This window comes from Saimiri boliviensis, chromosome 15 (genome assembly GCF_048565385.1).
Source record: "Saimiri boliviensis isolate mSaiBol1 chromosome 15, mSaiBol1.pri, whole genome shotgun sequence".
NCBI lineage: Eukaryota > Metazoa > Chordata > Mammalia > Primates > Cebidae > Saimiri > Saimiri boliviensis.
This window is the reverse complement of record NC_133463.1, coordinates 75,769,184-75,787,529: the sequence shown is the minus strand read 5'-3', so window position 1 is coordinate 75,787,529 and position 18,346 is coordinate 75,769,184. Positions and strand designations below refer to the sequence as shown.

At 38.3% G+C, this 18,346-nt stretch overlaps 1 long non-coding RNA gene across 1 annotated transcript in view; it reads left to right on the top strand.

The window, feature by feature from the left end:
- The window catches only part of LOC141581412 (uncharacterized), a 61,768-nt gene that overhangs the window by 26,086 nt on the left and 17,336 nt on the right, over positions 1–18,346 (top strand). The window contains exon 2 of the long non-coding RNA XR_012513996.1: positions 5,686–5,785. This is a non-coding gene — a long non-coding RNA (uncharacterized LOC141581412). The remainder of the gene's footprint in view (positions 1–5,685; positions 5,786–18,346) is intronic.

The window sequence follows — 18,346 nt, the reverse complement described above, 5'->3', positions numbered from 1 at the left end:
TCTAAAGAGATATTATTGGCAATCTTATAAAAGACTGAGTTTAAAAAAGCAGTTTGTGAAAAAGTTTAATCATTTGATATTATTTAATAAGAAGTTTCAAAACATGCAGTCAATTGTATGTATTATTTATGCATAGATGCAAATTCAGCAATAGTATTAAACCATGCCTGGGAATAAAAAGTATCAAAGTCAGAAAGTGGTGACCCTTGGAAAGAGAGGTATGCATCAGCAGTGGGGCATATAGAATGTTTCCACTATATCTGTAATGTTTCTTTAAAAAATTCGAATCAAGCATGGCAAAGTATGACATTTGATTAAGCAGGATAGTGAGTGCATATATATTACTTATATTGTTCTTTATAATTTTCTCTATGCTAAAGCACTTTGTAATTGAAAAAAATCTGACAGTATTACTCCCATATTTAAAATATGCCAATGACCTCCAGTTGCCCACCAGGGAGCATCCACATTCTTTAACGGAAAGCCCTTCCTCACTCGGAACTTGACAACTTGGATTGGACATTTGTAGTTTTATTTCTAAGAACTATTCCCTGTTGTTAATGGAGCCTGATTTCTACCTGGGTATTTATGTGGTTTAGGAAAACTGACCCCAAAATCCAATTTTAGATTTGGAGCATGTGACTTTGGCTTAATCAATTAGCACATTTCTTTCCCCTCACCTCAGGGGATGATCATATGAACTAAGCCAGTTTCAACAGAGTAAACCTCATGTTTCTAATGAGAAACCCAGAACAAAATGCTGTATTTTTCTTCAGTTTTTTATTAGTCCAGCTCCTGTATCGATTAAAAAAAATTAAACTAAAAAATATGAAAAGGCTGAAACACAAAAGCTCTGCCCATTGCAGTATGTAGCTGCTAAGGTTGCTGTATTTATCGGCATTGAGCAGGTGTTCCAGGAAAGAGCACAGAAGATGTATCTGGGAGCCCTTATGTGTAGGGTTGTAAGTGGTAGATATCACTACTACTCACATGCCATTGTCTAGAACAGAGTTGCATGGATACACCTAATTGTAAAAGGGGCTGGGAAATATAGAGTATTGTGCCCAGGAAGAAGAGAAAATACATTTATGGAAGAGGTAGGTAATCTCTCACAGGCATGAAAAGAGAAGTGTTTAGCTAAATCAAGCTAATAGCAGCCACCTTGTGCCCCTAAGACAGGTTAAACTAATACTGAAATAGAAGGCACAAGGAAGAGGGTGATACTGACACTAACCACATCTTTGAGGACATGTATTCATGGTACACAACATGAATTTATTGAGGACCTACCCTAATACAGGCAGTGTACTAGACACCAAGAGAACTGATACTCTCTTCCTTCTTGCCTGCCTGGAGCCTATACTCTGGGAGGGGATAGAGCTAGCAGACCAGACCAAACTGGAAATCTGCTGTTTCTCTATATATTTTAGTGATGTGAGCCAATATACCCCCTTGATTGCCCAAAGTAGTTTGTTCTATATATTTTGTTGCTTTAAATTGAACACATTCTTATGTACAGTCTGTGTCTCCTCATCTGCAACCAAGCAAAATAGCTTGTTCTCTCTATGCAGGGACATATGACATTTTCCACTTGGCTTTGTGCATATCTTCATCTCAATTTAAAATACCTTCTGATCTCTGCTCAAAGTCACACAGCTTAATAATGGCAGACATAGAATTTGAATTACTGTCATAATAAGTCTTTGTAAAAATGCCTTCGTCTCTTCATTCTTTCCTGCTTAGAGTGGGTATTCTTTCTGGTGTATCATGTAAAGGAATGTAACTACATGCGTGTAATAATGAGAATATTTATGTGTATTTGTGAATATTACAAAAAAGAAAGATTCTAACATTCTAGAGGAGGATTTGTTTTATTTTTTATATGAGAAAAATATAATTTTATTTATGTATGCAAATTTATGGGGTACTTGAGAAAATGTGTTACATGTATTTAATGTGTAGTGATCCAGTCAGGATATTGAGGGTGTCCATCAGCCAAGTATATTACATTTGTGTTAAGTATAATCATCCTACTTCAGGGGAACATTTTAAAAACTGTTCTGTAGAGCTACTACTTGAATTACGTTCTCAATCCTGAAACATCAGATCAGCTAGGAATTTGGCAAAAATGCAAGTTCTCAGATGGTAAATGAGACCTCTTGAATCAGAATTTCTGGAGTGGAGCCCACACATTTGTATTTTAAAACCTTTCCAATGATACCTATGTACATGCTCAAGCTTGACACCCACTTTCCTAGGACAACTAGATTTAGGAGTAACCTTGTTTCATGAAACTGTTTAGGAAACACTGATTTAATGGCAACAACAACAAAAAAAGCCAATATAGACAAATGGGATCTAGTTAAAATTCAGAGCTTCTGTACAGCAAAGGAAACAATCATTAGAGTGAACTGGCAACCAACAGAATGGGAAAAAGTTTTTGCAATCTACCCATCTGACAAAGGGCTAATATCTGGAATCTATAAAGAACTAAAACAGATTTACGAGAAAAAAACAAGCCTATTCAAATTTGAGTGAAGGATATGAACTTTTCAAAAGAAAACATATAGGAGGCCAACAAACATACGAAAAAATGCTCATCATCACTGGTCATTAGAGAAATGCAAATCAAAACCACATTGAGATACCACCTCAAACCAGTTAGAATGGTGATCATTAAAAAATCGAGACAACAGACCCTGGAGAGGATTTGGAGAAATAGAAACACTTTTACACTGTTGGTGGGAGTGCAAATTAGTGCAACCATTGTGGAAGACAGTGTGGCGATTCCTCAAGGACCGAGAAATAGAAATTCCATTTGACCCAGCAATCCCATTACTCGGTATACACCCAAAGAATTATAAATTGTTCTATTATAAAGACACATGCACAAGTATGTTCATTGTGGCACTGTTTACAATAGCAAAGACCTGAAACCAACCCAAATGTCCATCAACAATAGACTGGATAACGAAAATGTGGCACATATACACCATGGAATATTATGCAGCCATCAAAAACAATGAGTTCATGTCCTTCATAGGGATATGGATGAATCTGGAAACCATCATTCTCAACAAACTGACACAAGAACAGAAAATCAAACACCGCATGGTATCACTCATAGGCAGGTGTTAAACAGTGAGAACGCATGGACACAGGGAGGGGAGCATCACACACTGTGGTCAGGTGGTGGGGACTAGGGGAGGGACAGCAGGGGGTGGGGAGGGACAGCAGGGGGTGGGGAGGGTGGGGAGGGATAACGTGGGGAGAAATACCAGATATAGGTGATGGGAGGAGGAAGGCAGCAAACCACCTTGCCATGTATGTACTTACGAAACAATCCTGCATGATCTGTACATGTACCCCAGAACCTAAAGTACAATAATAAAATAAAATAAAAATAAAAACCTAATTAGGTTTTTATTGTTTGCAGGGCTTTCAAAATGCAATAGACTACTGTGCATTGTTAATTTCTAGGAGGAAGATACTTATATCCCCACTGAATATCTTCCCACCATGAAGTACTCTGCTTCCCCTACTTTTTAAAAGTAAAACAATTATTAACACCTGGCAGAAGTAGGAAGACAGCTTACAGCTTAGAAAAAGTTGGCTAAAAATAATGAACAATTTTCATACATTATTCACTTGTCATCATGCTTATCTTTCTCTCTCTAAATTGTATGTTTCATCTCCGTGATCACAGATTGAGCTTCATATTTCATATCTGCCTGTGGCCTAATGTTCATTTATAGAATGAACTCAATGAATATTGTTAAGTGAGTAGGATTTAATTTATTTGATAAATAGATAAACAAGTTTAAAACTGTGGATTTCACATGAGGACATTTACTTAATATTGTTAAACTGTAATTAATTTGTAATACTGTTTGCATACTCATAATAAAGAACAGGATATTTGGAGAAGGAAGGCATTATCATCCCTGGTTCTTAGTCTTACCAACTTATTATCATGAGTAAATGACCTCTCTGTGGCTCAGTACCTTCCTCTGTAAAATGGGAACATAGTGATGTTCACTTCAGACAACTGATTTGTAAAAGGGCTGGATGAGGTTATGAGAATGTTTTGCAAAATGACATACAAAGGTCAATTGCAAACTTCATTTGAATCTTCAATTGTTTGAGATAGGCCATGCTGTGAATCAACTATGAAGTGCAGAAACTGTCAAGATTAAATATTTCTTTCCAAAGATCAGAGAGAAAGGGCTGCTTATTTGTTTCTTTCTAGAAAGATGACAGGATGGGCTCATTTTGGGGTTCCGCTTTCATTTGCTCCTTTTACTTTTCCTTTAGTTTCTCCATTCATTAGGATACAGTACTGCAAAACTTTATGGCATTTTTACTTTGTGGGAGATGAATCTGAATAAAGAATTACAGTTAAATCATTGCTAAGTTTGATGAATGAGCACCAAAGAACTCTTCGAGATGTCATTTTTAAAGTTTTTTAAAAATGATTGGCTTTCAATGGTTGCCTCTAAGGAATTTTAATTCTGAATAATGCACAGACAAATGTACACACACAAATCATTCAGTGTCCACCTCTAAGGGAAATAAAAGTGCCTATGAAGTGAAACTTTACCTTTCTACATCACCAGCTTCCTGGTAGAGCAGAGTTTTTCTTTGTTCAAAGTCTAAGCATTGAATAATTTCTTTTTAGTAGGTAGTTTTAAGACTAGGGAGTATACACTTAAAATGCTGAAACTCAGCTAAGGAATAATCTAATACTGTGTTCAACTGAAACTCAGTTGAGAAATTTCTTTCCAATGATGCATAAAAGAAAACCAACTGCAGTAATGAGGGAGATGATTTTGCTGATAATTATAACAAATATTTACTACCAACCTGCTATGAACCATGAACTGTGCTAAATGTTTTATACATACAACTTTATTTTGTGCTCCAACAACCTATTACATAGAAATTGTTATTATTCCCATTTTCTAGATTAATAAATTGGTTTAGAGGGGGTCATGTAGGTGAAACAACTCACTCAATGTCACAGGCTGTTATGTGGTGAAACTTGCATGATCAGTTCAGGGTCCTGGCCTTCCACTTATTGAGTGCTACTAGTCAAGATCTGTAAGTTCTTCTGGTCTTAGTTCCTCTAGCTGTGAAGTGAGAATGATTAGGACTAGTCATGGAATATCAGAGTACATGTGAAAAAGAAACATTGCCTATTTAAAGAGCATGAAAAGCTTGGGTTTTAAAATTTTCTTGTGTATAATTTATTCCCATTCTTTTAGATAACACTAACAAAGTTGATCTGAGAACTGGAGTGCCTGGGACAGAACCTTGTCGGTACCACCTGTTTACTGTATGACGTCGGTCAAGTTATTAACTTTTTTGTTCCTCATTTGTGAAATGTAGTTAATGGATGTGTGTGTGTGGATGTGTGTGTGCATGTGTGTGTATCCCAACTTAAAAGAGTTCAACTTTTCAACTTACAATTTTTCAACTTTATGATAGGTTTATCAGGATGTAACCCCATTGTGCTGACAATTGAGTTGTAAGTTGAGGAACATCTGTGTATATATACATATTTGTGTGTGTGTGTGTGTGTGTGTGTGTGTGTCTGCCTGTCTGAGAACAGTACTGGCACAAAAGTGCTTATTACACTTCACTCATTGTTATTAATATTACTACTGTTGCATTTTTCCCTTGAAGGCATACTTCAGAAGTGAGCTCAGAAGAAGAAACTGGCAAGGACAGCAAAGAACAGGAGAACACTCCAGCTTCCCTGACAGCATTCAAGGTGCTGTCCAAAGTGAGTTGTCCTCAAGCAGAGAGACGCACTGCCTCTTTCATGCTTTGATTTTCCTACTTGCCTACTCTATTTACACCTTCCAAGCAATGACCAATCAGCAAAACCCCAAGAGAGTCACTGTCATGAGGATGACTATGACCTGGTCGAGTCCTTGAAATGTTTATTATTTGGTTTTTAAGAACAGATAATTAAAGGCCCATGAGCATCTAGTGTCTCCCAATTGTAAAAGTGGGGTCTTGACAGAAATCCACACAGCTCTTGGGGTTGTGCACTTGCTTCTAAAGGTTGTCTTAATAAATCACTGCCTTGGTGCACTTCCTGGGGTATTTCATGACCATGTGAAATCTCTTACTGTCTCAAATTTGCATTTTCCCGAGTTTGCATATTTTTGTTGCATCTGCCTTGTTACCAGTGTACCACGTCCTTATGCATTTGGACTGCACTTACTGCAGCTTGGAATGGTTTCTCAGAAATGGAACATTAAAATCCCGGGGTATGACGCTGAGATGTGGAAAGAGCTTCCCTTGTAAGCTCTTCAGGCATGCTGAGAATTAATCCAGAAAATGATTTTTTCCTCAATTTTCAAGGAGAGCAACCTATATACAATCTGATAACTACGTGTAAGAACTCATTAAAGAAACTATCTTGATTGCTAGAAATCCAATCTGGTAGTGAGGAGAGAGCTGCAGTGATTTGCTGCAGCAGAAGTACTACGGAAATATTTACTAAATACCTTCGACGTACTGACCATTGAGTGAAACACTTTCATATCGCTTGTAACATGTGGCTTAGTCCAATATAATACTTTAATGTAATTCTACCAAATGGATAACAGTGGAATTATCATCATTTTTCAGAGGAAACACCAGAGACCGTAAGAAACTAGGCCCAGAACAGTTAAACTGGTCTACTCTGTTAAACAGATCTACCCTGTTTAACTGTTCTGGGCCCAGTTTCTTACGGTCTCTGGTGTTTCCTCTGAAATGACGTAAAATGACGATAATTCCTAATCTGCTACTATGCAACAAATCACCCCAAACTTTAGTGGTTTAAAACAACAAACATTTATTATCTCACTGCTTCTGGCACATAGGAAGAACTGCGTAAGTGATTGCTATTCTTGCTGATTATGTTCCTTTCATTGAAATTGTGTATTGCTAAGTTGGGATGCGTATTAGATAGAATTATGGAAGGTAAAGTTATAGAACAGTAATTCGGCCATGTTCATTATTCAAGTGTTTTACATATATGAAGTCAACTACATTTCACAAGCCCAATGATGTTGATATTAGTATTATCCCCATTTTAGAGACAGAGAAATTTAGAGAGACATTAAGTTTGCTCAAGGTTAGAAAACAATAAACAAAGCAGGAAGTCAAACCCAGGCAGTCTGGTTGCAGATACTGTGTTCTTAACCTCCATTTCATACAGCCTCAGGGCTGGATTAGGAAAGAGGCTGTGTACCATGCCTCGTATTTCTTTATCTAGAGAGTAACTCGGAGTGATTGAAGAATATATAATTAGAAAAACAGTGGTTCTTACCACTCTGCAGAGCAAAGATTGCAGAGATGGGAGAACATGAGATAGACTGGAATAACACGGCATTTTGAAACCAGCATGAAAGCTGTTCTAGCAGGAAGTTAAGCATCACATTAGAAAGTGAAAAGAAATACTGAAGAATAATGTTATCTTATTGAAAGTTTGCTGGGCGCGGTGGCTAGTGCCTATAGTCCCAGCACTTTAGGAGGATCATGAGGTCAGGAGTTCAAGACCAGCCTGACCAATGTGGTGAAACCTCATCTCTACTAAAAATATAAAAATTAGCTGGGCATGGTGGCTCACATCTGTAATCCCACATACTCAGGAGGCTGAGGCAGGAGAATTGCTTGAATCCAGGAAGTGGAGGTTGCAGTGTGCCGAGATCGTACCACTACCCTCCAGCCTAGGCAACAGAGTGAGACTCTCTCAAAAAAGAAAAAAAAAAAAAAAAAAAAAAAAGAGAAAGTTTTAATTTTTCTTACCATTTACGGAAGTTCACCTTCCACTTCTTTCTTTGTATATATAGACATCATTTCCTAGCTTCTCTTGCAGTTAACTGTGGCCATGAGCTTTGGGCAGTGGAATGAGAATGGATGTGATGTGACCAGTCCATGTGGGTTTCTCTGTGTCCTTTCCCCTTCTAGCTGACTGTGATGGCACCCTCCAGACAGACAGTTATGCCATATGTTCAAGATGGCAGAATCACTATCAGCTTCAATTCCTGAATGACTGCAAAGCAAAATTTCTTACCTGCAACATATACTCTATTTGCATCCTCCCTGGACTGTTAAATAATGATACATAAAAATATTTGTTGTGTCAAGCCATCCCAAGTTTGATCTATTTGTCATCACAGTCTATCCTACTAATATATTTCTGATCCAAATAATGCTAGAATCATGGGATTATAGTCCAGAGATTTTTTTCTTTCTTGTTTTTTTTTCTTTTTTTTGAGACAGAATCTTACTGTCTCCCAGGCTGGGGTGCAGTGGCATAATATCAGCTCACTGCAACCTTCAACTTCTGGGCTCATAATATCAGTTAACTGCAACCTTCACCTCCTGGGCTCATAATATCAGCTCACTGCAAACTTCACCTCCTGGGCTCATAATATCAGCTCACTACAGCCTTCACCTCCTGTAGGTGATCCTTCCTCCATAGCCTCCCTGAATAGCTTGGACCACAGTTGTGTGCCACCACACTCAGCTAATTATTTTCTATTTTTTGCAGAGATGGGGTTTTACCACATTGCCCAAGCTGTTTGCAAACTCCTCGACTTAAGGGATCTACCCACCTTGGCATCCCAAAATGCTGAAATTATACATGTGAGCCAAAGTAATAGTTCCTAGCCATAGTCCAGAGATATTTAAAACACTTTAGTGTGGGTTACTTCTCTTTGCTAAAACTCTCATGCTTTTTGAAACCCTTTTCTGCCACATCGTGCTTTCTGGGAAGTCATGTTGGACAGACATATCACAGGATGGAGAAATTACAAAGAGAGAGAATGCATTAAAAAGAAGTAGCATTTTGTATTTCAGAAATTATAAAAGGTGTCTGCCCCAGTGGGAATAGCAGGGCGGGCGGTCATTTGTAACCCACTGAACATTGAGTTTTTAAAATTTGAGTGTTTTTAACTTACTAAGACCAACTTTACTGATGAAGTTAGCCCAGTGATTACCCCAAATATGTGAAATCCATATTTCAAACACAATAGCAGGAAATCAGAAATGGGCAGGTATATTTCTGACTGTCAAAGAGTACAAAGAGGGGCCCCTGAAGAGTGACACCACTGGAAAAACAGAAGAAAAAAAAAACTGTTCTTTTAAAGAGCAGTCAACCTCAAACTTACTATTAATAACTAAATTTCATTTCAGTCTACTCCAGTGGTTTTGTTTCCCGTAGACTGTAGAATGTAAGCCTTTTTGGACACTGACAGATTTTCCAGCACGAAAAATATCAGGGGATTAACTGACAAATCATGGGTATTTTTGACAAAATAGTAGATTAGCCCTAGAAGTTTTCTCCACCTGAGAAAAAAGGATACGTGCCACCTAAGGGTTACAAAGACTGTTAGCAGCTGGCCACAGGCTCCTGTCTTTCTTTACCACTGTTTGCCCCTGTCTTTATTAAGTTTTGGGATACATGTGCAAAATGTGCAGGTTTGTCACATAGGTATACACGTGCCATGGTGGACTGCTGAACTTACCAACCCATCATCTAGGTTTTAAGCCCTGCATGCATTAGGTGTTTGTCCTAATGCCCTCCTTCCCCTTGGTCAGGTCCCAGTATATGAGCTCCCCTCCCTGTGTCCATGTGTTCTCATTGTTCAACTCCCACTTATGAGTGAGGACATGCAGTGTTTGGTTTTCTGTTCCTGTGTTAGTTTGCTGAGAATTATGGCTTACGGTGTCTGTCATCCAACTCCCTGCAAAGGACATGAAACCATTGTTTTTTTATGGCTGCATAGTATTCTATGGTGTATATGTGCCACATTTTCTTTATCCAGTCCATCACTGATTTGGCATTTGGGTTGGTTCCAAGTCTTTGCTATTGTAATTAGTGATGCAATAAACATATATGTGCATGTGTCTTTGTAGCAGAATGATTTATAATCCTATGGGTATGAATCCAGCAATGGAATTGCTGGGTCAAATAGTATTTCTGGTTCTAGATGCTTGAAGAATTGCCACACTGCCTTCCACAATGATTGAACTAATTTACACTCTCACCGAAGTGTAAAAGCATTCCTGTTTCTCCACAGCCTCATTAGCATCTGTTTCCTGACTTCTTAATAATTACCATTCTAACTGGCATGAGGTGGTATCTTGTTGTGGTTTTGATTTGCATTTCTCTAATGACCAGTGATGATGAGCTTTTTTTCATATGTTTGTTGGCCATATACATGTCTTCTTTTGAGAAGTGTCTGTTTATATACTTTGCCCACTTTTTGAGTTTTTTTTTTTTCTTGTAAATTTGTTTAAGTTCCTTGTAGATTCTGGATATTAGACCTTTGTCAGATGAGCAGATTGCAAAATTTTTCTCCCGATCTATAGATTGCCTGTTCATTCTGATGTTAGTTTCTTTTTCGGAGCAGAAGCTGTTTAATTAGATCACATTTGTCAATTTTGGCTTTTGTTTCAATCACTTTTGGTGTTTTTGTCATGAAGTCTTTTCCCATGTCTATGTCCTGAATGGTATTGCCTAGATTTTCTTCTGGGATTTTTATGGTTTTGGGTTTTACATTTAAGTCTTTAATTCATCTTGAGTTAATTTTTGTATAAGGAATAAGGAAGGGGTCCAGTTTCAGTTTTTGGTATATGGCTAGCCAATTTTCCTGGCACCATTTATTAAATAGAAAGTCTGTTCCCTATTTCTTGTTTTTGTCAGGTTTGTCAAAGATGATATGGTTGTAGATGTGTGGTGTAATTTCTGAGGTCTCTGTTCTGTTCCATTGGTCTATATATCTGTTTTGTTACCAGTAACATGCTGTTTTGTCTACTGTAGCCTTGCAGTATAGTTTGAAGTCAGATAGCATGATGCCTGTAGCTTTGTTCCTTTTGCTTAGGATTGCCTTGGACTCTTTTTTGGTTCCACATGAAATTTAAAGTAGTTTTTTCTAATCTGTGGAGAAAGTCAATGGTAACTTGATGGAAATAGCATTGAATTTATAAATTACGTTGATCTGTCCCTGTTTATACATACATGACTGATATGGTTTGGCTGTGTGCCCACCCAAATCTCATCTTGAATTCCCACATGTTGTGGGAGAAACCCAGTGGGGGACAACTGAATCATGGGGCAAGTCTTTTTCCATGCTGTTCTCATGACAGTAAGTCTCATGAGATCTGATGGGTTAAAAAAAAAGAGGGTTTCCCTTGCACAAGTTCTCTCTCTTTGTCTTCTGCCATCCATGTAAGATGTGACTTACTCCTTTTTGCCTTCTGCCATGATTGTGAGGCTTCCCCAACCACACGGAACTGTAAGTCCAATTACATAAATTGCCCAGTCTCAGGTATGTCTTTATCAGCAGTATGAAAATAGACTAATACAGTAAATTGGTACTGGGAGTAGGGTGCTGCTAACTAGCTAACAGGCAGAGGTTGAAAGAGTTTAGAGAGCTCAAAATAAGACAGAAAAATGTAGAAAAGTTTGGAACTTCCTACATTTCCTAGAAACTTGTTGAATGGCTTTGACAAAAATGCTGATAGTGATATGAACAATAAGGTTCAGGCTGAAATGATCTAAGATGGAGATGAGGAACTTGTTGAGAACTGGAGTAAAGGTGACTCTTGTTATGTTTTAGCAAAGAGACTGCCACCATTTTTCCCTTGCCCTAGAAATCTGTGGAACTTTGAACTTGAGAGAGATTATTTAGGGTATACGGTGGAAGGAATTTCTAAGCAGCAAAGCATTCAAGATGTGACTTGGGTGCTGTTAAAAGTATTCAGTTTTACAAGGGAAGTGTAGCATAAAAGTTTGGAAAATTTACAGCCTGACAATGTGATAGAAAAGAAAATCTTATTTTCTGAGGAGAAATTCAAGCTGGCTGTAGAAATTTGCATCAGTAACAAGGATCCAAATGTTAATCCCCAAGACAATGGGGAAAATGTTTCCAGAGCATGTTAGAGGTCTTCATGGCGGCCCCTCCTATCACAGACCTGGAGGCCTCAGAGGAACAAGTGGTTTTGTGACCCAGAACCAGGTTACCCATGCTGTGTGCAGGCTAGGGACTTGGTGCCTGCATTCCACCCATTCCAGACATGGCTGAAAGGGACCAATATAGAGCTTGACCTGTGGCTTTAGAGGGTGCAAGCCTCAAGTCTTGGCAGCTTCCACTTGGTGTTGAGCCTTCCAGTACACAGAAGTCAAGAATTGGGGTTTGGGAACCCCTGTGTAGATTTCACCAGATGTATGGAAATGCCTGGTTTTCCAAGCAAAAGTTTACTGCAGGGGCAGGGGTCTCATGGAGAACCTCTGCCAGGGCAGTGCAGAAGGGAAATGTGAGGTCGGAGCGCCCACACAGAGTTCCTACTGGGGCACTGCCTATGGAGCTGTAAGAAGAGGGCCACCAGATTCCAAACCCCAGAATGGCAGATCCACTGACAGCTTGCACTATGCACCTGGACAAGCTGCAGACACGCAACACAAGTCCATGAAGGCAGCTGGAAGGGAGGTGGTACTCTGCAAAGCCACAAGGGTAGAGACCAAGACCAAAGGAATCCACCTCTTGCATCACTGTGACCTGGATGTGAGACACGGAGTCAAATGAGATCATTTTGGAGTTTTAACATTTGACTCCCCTGCTGGATTTTGGACATGTGTGGGGACTGTAGCCCCTTTTCTTGGCCCATTTCTCCCATTTGGAATGGGTGTTTTTACACAATGCCTGTACCCACATTGTGTCTAGGAATTAACGTCCTTTTGATTTTACAGGCTCATAGGTGAAAGGGACTTGCCTTGCCTGAGATGATACTTTGGACTGTGGACTTTTGAGTTAATTCTGAAATGAATTAAGACTTTGGGGGACTGTTGGGAAGGCATGATTGATTTCAAAATGTGAGGACATGAGATTTGGGGAGGGGCTATGGGTGGAATCATACTGTTTGGCTGTGTCCCCATCCAAATTTCATCTTGAATTCCGACGTGTTGTGGGAGAGACCCAATCGGTAGTCATTGAATCATGGGGGCAAGTCTTTCCCATGCTGTTCTTATGATAGTGAATAAGTTCCATGAGATCCAATGGTTTTAAAAAGAGGAGTTCTCCTCCACAAATTCTCTCTCTTTTCCTGCTGCTATCCACGGAAGACGTGTCCAATTAAACTTTGAACTCCTTTCTTTTATAAATTGCCCCATCTCAGGTATGTCTTTATCAGCAGTGTGAAATGGACTAATACAATGACACAGAGTAGTTAGAACGGTGTTTATAAATGTGCCAATGTTAATCAACATAGGAGTTCACGATTTCCTGTTTTTTTTTTTTCTGTGATTTCTCATGTACTAAAAATATATGAAGATAAAATCCACAATTTTCAATCAAAATTAAGTGATTAACCTCATATTGCTTCCAAGGGCATTTGTTGGCACCTACTATGTGTGAATACCTCCTATTTCACTTGCTTATGTAAAAGCTGATCAGTAAAGTGGTTATGTAACTTCATGTATGTCTCGCACTAGGAAGTTATAGATTAACTTTCTAAACTGCTTTACTTCCAGCTTAGTTTCACATTTATGTGTTCAGTCAACAAGCACTTACAGAATCCTGATGTTGGGCCCAACTTTGTGATAAACGCTGAAGATACAGACCTTGTCCCTGCCCTCATGGAGCTCACAGTTCAGGAAGGAAACCAGATTGAATCAAATAACCACACAAAAATTTCCTTATAAAATGAAATCAGTGCTACAAAGAAAATAAACAGGGTGATTTGAGAGCATATAATAGGATTTTATCATATCTAGTGATTTAGAGTAATGCCCTCCTATAGAAGAGATGTGGAAACTGCCATGTGAAGTAGCAGCATTAGATAGCCAGGTGTGGCTGATAAAAGCTCACCAAATTATCCAGCAAGAGGTAGGATTGCTTTCCCCATGCATGCATTAAATCTGGACTGGCCTTTGACTTTCAGTGTCCAAGAGATAAAATGGAAGTTTCTGCTCTTGCTTCTTGGGACTTTGCTCTGAGACTACCAATTGAAAAAGTCTAGTCTAGTCTACTAAACTACGAGAGGCTGGTAGAAAAGAGAAAAACTGTACCAGCTGTCTCCTGAGTCCAACCAGTTGACAGCCTGCAGCAACTGTGTGCAAGGCCATCTTAGATTACGCAGGCCCAGTACAGATTCCAAATACCTGTAGCCGTAAAAGTGATTCCAGGCAATAACAGAAGAACCATCCTGGGATCCCAGCCCAAATTGCTGGCCATAGAACCACGAGTTAATAAGACAGCTATGGTTATAAGATGCTTACTTTGGGGTAGCATGTTACAGGGCAGTCAGTTACTGATATCCTGAGAGAAGTATGGAACATGGGATTAAATTCCTAGAAGTAAAGATATATGCAAAGGTCCTGAGGAGGGAAGAATAAACTTTTAGGGACCTAAAAGAAGGATGATGAGATAGAAGACTTCAGAGTGCTAGACAAGGCCCAAGTCTAAAAGCAGTGTCTAAGAATCTGTCAAAAACCTCATTTTTTTTGTTGTTGTTTGCTTGGAACAAAATCTTCCTCTATTGCCTAGGTTGCAGTAGTGCAGTGGCACAATCATAGCTCACTTCAACCTTGACCTCCTGGGCTCAGGCAATCAGCCTCCTGAGTAGCTGGGACTACAGGTGTGCACCACCATGCCCAGCAAATTTTTAAATTTTTTTTTGTAGAGACAGGGTCTTACCATGTTGCCCAGGCTGGTCTCAAACTTCTGGGCTCAAGCAGTCCTCCTGCTTCAGCCTCCCAAACTGTGGGGATTATAGGCGTGAGCTAGCATGCTTGGCTCTGAGCTCAATTTTATCTTTAAAAGAAAGAGAAAGTCATTGTAGAGATTTTGAACTCAGAAGTGGCATGACTAGACCTGCACATGTGCATATTTTGTTTTTTCATCAGACGTAAACTCATTGTGGAAGGTACCTACATTAAGCACATAGAAGTAGAAGCTCAGTAAATCCTATTTTAGTCTTTGACTAATTCGATCATGAAGATACCCAGAAGGTAAAACTGAAACAGCTCAGGTGTCTGGGGGAAGTTCAAAAGCAGAGAACACTGTGAACCAGACACCATGACTGACCTCAGTTTGAAACTACTTGGGTAGTCTGTTTTGCGGCTGAAAAAGTCACTCTTTCTACCAAAATTTTCCATTGAGAATTGGTCTTTGACTCATTTAACTTCTAATCAGCTGACCTTCTGCCTTTTTTGCATTTGAAGTAGGGTTTCTTTTACTAGGCTGGCTGGTAAACAGGGAGAAAACACAGGGAAAGTCAAATGAATCACTGAGTGGAGTTTCCGCCTCTAAACCTGTCAAGTATTCGTGAAAATACTGCTGCTGAATCAATGGCAACTGCAAGCTTAAAATCTAGGCAGAAGTGCAACTGTTAAGGCTTTGGCCCTTGGCCTTAGAGGTTTGTAAGGTTTGAAAAGAAGTCAAGTTCTCTACTCCAGTTCTTGAATCCAGTTCATGAATCAAGGGAGATCCTTGGATGTCTGATGGCTGCTATTCTTAAACAATCTGAATGCAGCAAGGCATCACTGAAGATTTGAAGTTATACAGTCAAGTTTAAATCCATGCTATGTTATTTAAAACTTGCATGATCTTGTGCTAATTGATTAGTTTTTGCTTCAGTTTCTGAAACGGTAAGGGGCACTGGGATAATACAGTCTGCTTACCATATGGGTGAAGATGTGAGGGAAGATTAAATACAATGTGTTTACATGAAATGGAAATAGAAAGCTCCTCCACAGTCAGCTGTCCACTAAAACTAATTTACTTTCCATTACTCTCCAATAATGGAAAGAGTAAATTTTCATTACTGAAGGATAGATGCTGATGGCATTTTTTTTGTTTTGTGTATTATATATATGCTTGGATTTTATATCGATCTTTGCTGCAAATTTGCTTAATTTTAAATAGGAAATTATCTTTCCCTGGCCTATATTTCAACCTCCTCTTTACTCCAGTTCAATGATTTCAACACTGACTGGACTTTGGAACGTAAACAAAAATAACAATGCCTATTTTCATTCTCAAAGATTCTAGTGCAATTGCTCTGACTTATGGGCTGGGTGTTGGGATTAATTTAATAATCTTTTGTAAATAATTTTGTACACAAATCCATTGAAATATAGATAATTTTGAGAAGGATAGATATCCCTAGAACACATTGCTGATCTAGATTGAAAACCAATGCTATTTTCACTACATTCTGCCCACAGAATGACATAATAAAACTTTTTAAAAAACCTTTTTAGTCAATATGGCAACTGAATAGGCTTCTGGCCATCTTATGGGTAAAATGGCTTTGCTGCTTATTAAATGAACATATTTGGGTATTGCCTATGGGAAACCAGCCTTGAACCAAAGTATGCCCTGTGGTGACCAGAGAGTTGTGGAAAATGAAAACAGAAGTAATGTATTCAAATTACTATGGGTGGTGACCCTCTGGTGTCTCATGTGTGTCATATTATCTCACGTGATGTGACTCTTGTCACTTTATATGTTTAGGATTCTCCATTTCACATAAAAACTAATTCTTCAATTAGGGTATGCTGCCACCAGGTGGCAATGAGGGCCTCATTGTGGTCACTATCTTTGAATAATAATTATACATTTATACATTCATTCATTCATGGCAACTTGAAAAGGTTTATATGCCTTTTTACTTGCTATCTCTTAAAATTTAAAATGTAAATTTTTATACTGAAACTGAACTTCTATAGCTAATTATAGTTTTAATAATTGTAAAGATTGCATACACAGGGTGTGCAAGGATAGTTGCACATGAATGTGAAAGTCTGCATGTCTACATGTATGAATGGTTTCAGAGAAATTAAAGTTGAAGATAAAAAATACGTATCTTTTCACTATCCCTTATTAATTACTAGTCATAGCAAAACCATACATGCTTATTTCTATTCTTCTATAGCCAAATTTTGCTGTTAGTATCTTTATGAGATTGAGTATTATTGTGTAATTTCAACCAACTTGGTGGTTGTTGGTCTAAAATTATGAGATTGAATACTACTGTACTAATGAGTGCTATTGTACTATTGTCTTTATGAGATTGAGTACTATTGTATAATTTCAGACCAACTTGATGTTAAAATTCAACCACAGGATTAGCAAACTCTCTAGCAATGTGTATTTCTAATTAAGAACTTATTAATATATTTGCTTTCCCATATCTTGTTAATGAAATGATTTTATCAACATTAGCTCCTAATAAGTTATCTTTTATTTCTTTCACACTGAAGAACCGAGAGGACAATAACACAGCTTTGTTCTATTACTGTGTTTGTCAAGTCCTCATGACCAATTTCTCCTAACCAGAAGAAAGAAATTTTCTTTTGTCCATAGAACAGGGAAACATAAGGATGATATAGTCATCAGCTACGTATGACTTGAAAGTTATGCACAATGATTCTACTTTATCAAATGAACATGACTTTAATATCATCTTAAGTTTTAACAGATTGTTTTTAGCATAAAGGATTTAGTAAGAAGCAACTAAGAAGTTATTTTTAAAATATGTTGTTGTTCATAAAGAGAAATTGATAATGCCTTTGTGCTTCCCCTGTGCCTTTTTAAAGAAAAAGTCCCAGTAATTACCCCCGTCTTCCCTGTTGATATCACCCATGCCAGGAGACACTGTAGGGAGCCACAACAAATTAAATTTTGTGTGATCAAAGAAAGCCCTCATCTCTGGGTTGAGCATGAGACATTTTCTCTGCCTCTGAGGTGACTGATTAAACTTCTGACCAACTGAGCCACTTTCTGCCAATTACTGCTTACAAAAACTAACCACACCCTCTCTTTTATAAATGTAAAACAAAAATGTGGAAGGGTCACTTAGCCCAGGGTATCTACACAGACCAAAGCTGATGTCTACACAGCCAAAAGTAAGGAAACCTGGGCTCAGAGACATAGTGCTGCTGAGATACCATTTCTCTTTCTATCTTGAGCGTCTTTGTATCTTGGAAGAGTTTGCCATGACTTTAAAGAATCTATAAACCTCAGGAATCTCTTCAGCTAGGCTGGCCCAGTCATACTTCTTTTAAGATAACCTTTTTGAAGGCATTTTCATGCGAATTTTAAATAAAGGTTGATAGCATTATCAGACAGTAAATATTTGTGGTTTTAATCTTCATGATTTTGACGCTTTGGAAAAGATCTTGAAGATCCATGAAAATTTTTAAAAAGTATTCTCAAACCTCATCTCTAAAAAACGTGGTGGTTGCGGCTCAACATGTGCCCGTCCTTTCTTTTCCTACATTCATCTCCCAGTCAAATGACATGACCTAAGATGTCAAAACTGTTTATCATTTTCT